A 7,671-nucleotide genomic window follows, 5' to 3' on the forward strand; every position below is an offset into this window, starting at 1 on the left:
ATTTGTAATGTGAAGTTCTTAAATTATAATTTGATCATGAAACTTAGTAATTATAATGTGTGATGCCCCTACTTTAGTTGGTATAATTCTAAAGTTTATGTAGCTTGATCGAATTTAATATTGAGTTGAAGCCAATCATAAATTCAGATCATGAGTAATACATAAACTCTAGTACGGATTGACACGAGCCATACTAAACCAAACTATACGTAAATTGTGTTGGGTCGAGTTGGTCAAATGAGTTGATGCCCCAGTCAAGAAACCTCAGATGAGAAAATCATATTGAATGGCAATATCAACTAATTGGCCGGGCCGCCATTCTTTCTTTGACCCCACGTGTGAAATTGTCGATTCCCTATTTCTTGTTCCCTTCTCTGTCCTCGTTCGAAATTTTACTTTTCAACCACTTGCCATTCATATAATTATTTAGACTACTAATCCTCGTGGATATATATGGAACATTTCTAACAAAATATATCAGCAAAGAAGAACAAAAGAAAAATCCATTTCGTTTTCCAAATGAAATCCTTTGTTTTTCACACCTTGAATTCTGAACTTTCCTCTAATTCATCCTTTGGATTATCACAAGAATCTTGTACACGGGATTTGCAAAATTCACTTCCTTTCAATGAAGATGACTCTGAAGAAATGCTTCTGTTTGGCGTTCTAGCACAAGCTGCTGATAAAGAAATTTCAGAATCCAATTCCTCTGATAAAATGAAGGAAGATGAAATAAATTCAACACCAGAAGCAGGGGAAAAGCCCGTAAAAGAAAAGTCGTACCGAGGCGTAAGGAAGAGGTCTTGGGGAAAATTTGCAGCAGAGATAAGGGATTCCACAAGAAATGGCATAAGGGTTTGGCTAGGAACATTTGATACAGCAGAAGCAGCAGCTTTAGCTTATGATCAAGCTGCTTTTTCCATGCGCGGTGAGGCTGCAACTCTCAACTTTCCGGTGGAGAGAGTGCTCGACTCGCTGCGTGAAATGAGGTATTCCACGGTGGAAGAGGAGGATGGAGGCTCGCCTGCTATGGCACTGAAGAGGAGAAACTCCATGTGGAGAAGAAAGAAATGCAAACGGATGGAAGTGAAGGTGAAAATACAGTAGTTTTTGAGGACTTAGGTTCTGATTATTTGGAACATCTTTTGAGCACAAGTTAGAATGCACAAGGAAAATAAAGTTTATCTGTGAATTATTTACATATATAGTATTATAAATGTGATTATATTTAAACTTTAAATACCATATTTGAATATTAACTTTAACATACTGTTTTTAAGTGAATGGTAACCAAAAGCAACATTTGTTTAAAACAAAGTGAAAAATTTACATGTCATTCTAAATAGTTAAAAAGATTGATGAATGCAATTTGTATACTTATTTATGCCACATTATTAAACTCTTACATCTTCAAATTATTAAATTTTATTTAACATAGGTTAATTTTCTTTTGTTTTTAGTGATTGACAGGTTGGATGCAATTGGAGAGAAAGAAGGACGAAAATTGGATAAAAATACAATTTTGGGATCAAACCCCACGTGCTAGAAATTCAAGGACTAAGTTGTATAATTTTAAAACAATTGAGGACTTGGAGAAAATGAGGATTGGAAGGGTGATTTACACGCCCAAAAGGAGAATTCAGAAAGCTGAGGACTTTTATTTCAATTGGACCTCTACACCAATTGGGCTGCCAACCGTTGGAATTGATATATATATATATATATATATACAGCCAAACCTCCAAAGAAAAGAGAGAGAAGACAGAAAAAAAACCATAGAACAATTGCCGGCTGATTGGGAGAAACAACACACACCAACTGGGGAGAAATTGATAGAGTTATACACACACAAAAAGGTGACTGTCGGCTGGAATTGAAGCAGAAAGTTTGGAGGATACATTCATTCACCTGTGAAAAGGCTGCTGAGTTGAAAAATCCACGCCAATTGGAGTTATTCACGTTCCATAAATTTTTTGTGATATTGTTCTACTTTTATGCGTTTAATTCCAACATCATGTTACGTTAATTTTTTTTTTATTTTTTTTATGTATTGGATGAAAATGAAACTCGTTATTGTTTATTTTTAATTCAAGACAAATAGCTTAGTTAAATTCTTGATTAAATGTTTAATTTTATTATTTGATTGCTTGATCATCAATTAAATATATAGTTGCTTGTTGTAGTAATGGGAGGCTCATAATAAGTTCAAAACACTGCTTGACTAAAATGGGTGCAATAAATTTTAGGAATAAGATTTGTCACATGTGCAATCTTTGAAATAATTGGGAAGTTAAATTGCATTTCATTTATGTGGACAATGAATGATTATATTTAGTGATTTGCACGTCATTCGAGAAAAGATTGTGCATTTTAGATCAAATAGTAGAAAACCAAGTTTATACATGAGATAGAGATATACCTCTAACCCTTGGTGACCCTTTGAACTATTTTCACAAATATTTAGTGTGGTTGTTTTGTTTTAATCGATATAGAGATATAGTAGGTTAAACTAATCAATTAAGATTAATTTAGCTTGAGAGAGGTAATTAGATAAAATTGAAAAATTGGGTCTAATATCATAAACGATTAATTTATTAATTGGCTTGTGGAGAAATTAATTAGGCGATAGTTAAGCGAAACCATGAATCCTAACCACGTTTTCCTCCAAAATATCCAAGATTTTTATATTTTGTAGATTTTTAGTTATTTTCCAAAATCAAAATCTTTATTGTGTGTTTGTTTTCATTTGAACTTATGTGCGATGCAAGCAATTATGCTGTTGGAGCAGTTTTGGGGCAATGAAGAGAAATAAAAATCTTGCATGTTATCTACTATGTTAGCTGGACTTTGACTGATGCTCAATTGAACTATGCTTCTACCAAAAAGGAAATGCTCGCAGCAATATTTGCATTTAATAAGTTTCAGTCCTACCTCATTGGCTCCAAAGTTATTGTCTACACCAACCACTCGGCCTCAAGTAATTGTTAACAAAGAAAGACGCCAAGCAAAGGTTGATTATATGGGTACTCCTTTTGTAAGAATTCGACTTGGAAATTCACGATAAAAAAGGGACCGAAAATGTTGTTGCCGATCATTTGTCTCGACTTAAGCAAATCGAAGAAGTGGTGGATGGGGAGATAAATGATGTATTCCCCGATGAGCAACTCTTACAAATCATGCATCTTCTCAGGCCAGTCATACACCATGGTATGTGCACCGTGTGAATTTTTGCTAGTGGCATCACTCCTCGAACCTTTCTTACCAATAAAGTAAGAGGTTTTTTGCCGATATCAAGCATTATTTTTGGGAAGATCTTTTGTTGTTCAAATGGAGCCTAGATCAAATTATTTGAGACGTGCGCCAGAAGATGTAATGGAGCAAATACTTGAGGAATGTCATTCCTCTCCCTATAGTGATCACTTTGGTGCCGTAAAAACTACATCAAAGGTACTTCAATCCAGTTTCTATTAGCTCACATTATTCAAGGATGCTCATACTCTTGTCTCCAAGTGCAATAGAGGCTAACGTAGTGGTAATATTTCCAATAAAAATGAAATGTCATTGAATTCTATATTGTAGGTAGAGATTTTTTTATGTGTGGGGTATTGATTTTATAGGACCTTTTCCTTCTTCATTCTCATATAAATATATATTTTTGGTGGTCAATTATGTGTCAAAGTGGGCAGAATCGGTAGCTTTACCCACTAATGATGCTCAGGTAGTAGTAAGCTCTTTAAAGAAAAATATTTTCTATTGCTATGTACCCTCGAGCTATCATTGGTGATGGAGATAAACATCTTTGGAATAACCTCTTCGACTCATTATTGACAAAATATGAAGTAAAGCATCTTGTGGCCACCTTATATCATTCCCAAAATAGTGGCCAAGTTGAGATTTTGAACAGGGAGTTGAAAAGGATTTTAGAGTTAATGGTGAGCACCTCAAGAAAATATTGGTCCAAAAACTAGATGATGCATTATGGGCTTACCGCACCACCTTTAAAACACTATTGGTATCTCTCCTTACCATTTTTTATTTAGGAAAGCTTGACATCTCCCAGTCAAACTTGAGCATCAGGCTTATTGGGCAATTAAGCATTAAATTTTGATGAGAAAATTGCTGGTTAGAAAAGATTGCTCCAATTGAATGAACTTAATGATCTCTACCTTGATTCATATGAGAGTGCACAACTTTATAAGGAAAAGGCAAAGAAATGGCATGAAAAAAAATTGAAGTGGGAGTTTTTCGTTGGCAACAAGTTCTTCTATACAATTCTCGACTCCGATTGTTCCCCAGAAAGCTCTACTCAAGATGGTCGGGTCCTATCATCATATCTAAAATCTTTCCACATGGAGCAATTGTTCTTCTTTATCATGAGGAAAATGGGAACTTCAAGGTTAGTGGACAACGATTGAAACCATACTTTAAAGGTGATTTATCAAAAGAGAAGTCCTCCATCCTTTTGGTCAACCCATGATCAAGCCCTATAATTGAGCTAGAGACTTTAAAACAAGCGCTATTGGGATGCAACCTAATTTTCTCACCCTTACACATTTTTTTATAGTTACTTGTGATTAATACTTTTATTATTGCATTTTTGACTTAATAGCATTCTTTTGTAAGTCAAAATTTTTGAAGTCCTAGCCACCCATGGATATCAACAAGTTTGGGGTGCATTGTATGCAAAGTCAAGAGCCAAAATTCATCACAAGCATCTTTCGACGAACATTTAGTCAGGAAGTGTCGTCAACCCTCTTTCTTTATTTTATATTGTTTTTGTAAACACTCAGCACATTGTATAATTTAAGTTTGGGGTGTCGATGAGATATTGTGCTTATATTGGTGTCCATATTGACATGTTAGATAGCCTTGTCGGCTTTTGATGATTTGGTGTGGTGTTTAAAATTGTTATTGATTCATAAGTTATGCCCAAAACATGCTATTTGTCTCATTCTTGAAAATTTGCTTGTACAATAGTTATGATTGGTTGTTGTCTAGATGTGGAAATGGTTGATTAATGGAAAAATTTTTGAATTGGAAGAACTAGGTTGTGAGTTACGCATAAAGTTCTATTATATTCTCTATCACTCCACCATTTTATGATTTAAGTTTAGGGGTGGTCTAGCTGGTGAATGATATTATCTAGTAGTGTATTGATTTCATGCATGTTCAAAAAAAAAAAAAAGGTAGTTTGGAGTGTCTTTTGCCGAGTATAAGCTAGGTAATGACCATATGCTCGGGATCTAAACCACATGTAGCTTTGTCATGCTTAAAAGAATGAGATTTCACTTGTTGAATCTTAGACCTTACTTCATAACCTTTTTGACTTATTAGGTACATTGGGGTATCTCAAAACCTACCTCCTTTGGTCTAAACAATCAAGGAGTCATCAACCTATAACTCGTTACAAAGGTCAAGAAGAAAGCTTAAAAGAGTGAGGTAAAAAGCTTAAAAGAGTGAGGTAAAACATGATATTTGATTGACAAAAAGAAAAGATATTGATTTGATGTAATTGTATTTAATATTTGGACTTAGATAACTAGTGGGTTTGAATTATTTAGTATAAGTTTGAATGTGAAAGCAACTCATTAGTGAAGAATCATCACATAATTAGAGTTGAAATTGCTAGCTAGACCCAACCAAATTTGAGCAAGAAAAGAAAAGAAAAGAGTGACGTAAAAACAACATTTGGTTTTACACCCAGCGGAAAGAAAATATTTGACCACAAAGGGTCGGATTGGAACTAATTTGAAAAAAAAATGTCTTGATAATTGTTTCCTAATTTATATGATGATTAAAAGTGACTATGCACACACATATACCAATCAAGCATTAGACAAGCTCACATTGTTTTTGATAGCATGATTCGGAAGCATATGTGTGGATTGATTAACAGTTTTACACTCATGAAAACATTGACATGCTATCAAACATTGTTGGTTCTTAGCATGTGTTGCATGATTGTGTTAGGAGTTAATCATGCTCGAGACAAGCAAGAACTTAAGTTTGGAGAGTGTTTGATGAATGTATTTTTACACATTTATTAGGCACTTTAACAAGCTGATTATTGATGAAATTAAGTGAATTCCTATTCATAATTATGTAATTATAGTGTTTGTAGGCCAAATTTCTAAATTGGAGAAAAGAGCTAAAAGAAGGAAAATAGGACCAAAAATGAACAAAAACATGACTTTGGGGACCAAAGTGTAAAAGTGCCGAAATCTTAGGGACTTAGGAGTGCAATTTTTGAGGGCATGATTAAAAAGGAAAGTTAAAATTTGAGGACTAAAATGGATAAGATAAAAGTTGAGGGTCTAGATGCGCAATCACCCAAAGGACTGAAGCTCCAAAAAGGAAAACAAGAAAAGAAGCGCCTACATGTTCTAAGCCTATTCAAAGATTGGAACTATAGCTGGGACGATTGTTGAGCCCTTTTAAATGCATTTTGAACCCTTTTCGTTCATTATTCAACTTTTTAAAAACCCTATCCTAGAAGAAAAAATGGAAGAAAATATCAAGCAAAATTTGGATTTTTAAAGGACGACATAAGATTCAACCCTCCATTTTCTTGAAGAACACATCCAAGGAACGGATTTCTTCTATTATCTTGTATCTTTTCATTATAACCCTCGTTTTACAATAGATTTCATTTCTATTTTCTTGTTCTATTTCTATTGTGTAATAGGGCAAGTGTTAAAGGTTGGTGTCATACATTTTATATACCGTGATTTATACCACAAGTGTACGATATCAAGTTTTGTAATATAGTAATGGAATTAAGATGTCGAGTTCACATGGACTGTAATTTAATTTTTATTTAGTACTATAATTGTGTAGCTCATATTTTATCTAGACAAATGAAATTTGTGATCAATATTGATATCTAATCTAAGAAGAATCATTGTGATTAATTCAAGGAATGCAATTTATATGAATAAATCAATATATGGAAGGCCTAGAAAATGATTTCACCTAACTATCAATTATGCTTCAATTATGTCCAACTATTCTAGTCAATTTTTTCATGTTTAAACCAAGGATCATAATGTATTTCTCTCTCCTCTCTTGAGTGTCGGTTAAAAGTTAATCCTGGATTTCAATCCCAATATCTCTATTCCGAATTAAAATCAAAGATTTATCAAGTTTATGATTCTTTTATGGAGTAAATTTCATAGATCATATACTTTTTCTTGAAATCCATAAAATCTACATTATGTCAATCCTATGATCGTCCTAAAATTATCCTCCTAGAGTGCCAGAATTGACTAACATATATTCATTCAATTAATAGCCAACTAATTGAAAACATTAATTTCATGACACAATTAAACATATGTGGAAAATCAAATAGAAATAGCTATAAAAAAAATAAAACCATAATCTCAAGTTTTTGCTACAATCAAACCCTAGAATGTGAATTTAGTTCATGATATAATCGAGGAAAATACTAAAATTCATATAAGAAAACATAGGGAAGAGAATAGAAAATCTCAGTTGTAGATCTTCAATTTTTTCGCTTGTTCTTCTTTGCCTCGTTCTTAAATCTCTTAACGTTTTTCCCCTTTGAATTGTTGAATCTTGCCCCTTGAATTGTATGAATGGTAGTTTTGAATTCTTTCTTTTTATTCATCCTTCATTTATATCCTTTGTCCCTTTCATTTTTTTTTTTTT

The 7,671-nt window shown here is 33.3% G+C and overlaps 1 pseudogene; it reads left to right on the forward strand.

Annotated features, from left to right (window-relative positions):
- Positions 1 to 437: 437 nt before the first annotated feature.
- On the forward strand, positions 438 to 1,265 carry LOC111376164 (annotated as a pseudogene).
- The last annotated feature ends 6,406 nt before the right edge of the window (positions 1,266 to 7,671 follow it).

The sequence above is a fragment of the Olea europaea genome, unplaced genomic scaffold (genome assembly GCF_002742605.1).
Source record: "Olea europaea var. sylvestris unplaced genomic scaffold, O_europaea_v1 scaffold1465, whole genome shotgun sequence".
Lineage (NCBI taxonomy): Eukaryota > Viridiplantae > Streptophyta > Magnoliopsida > Lamiales > Oleaceae > Olea > Olea europaea.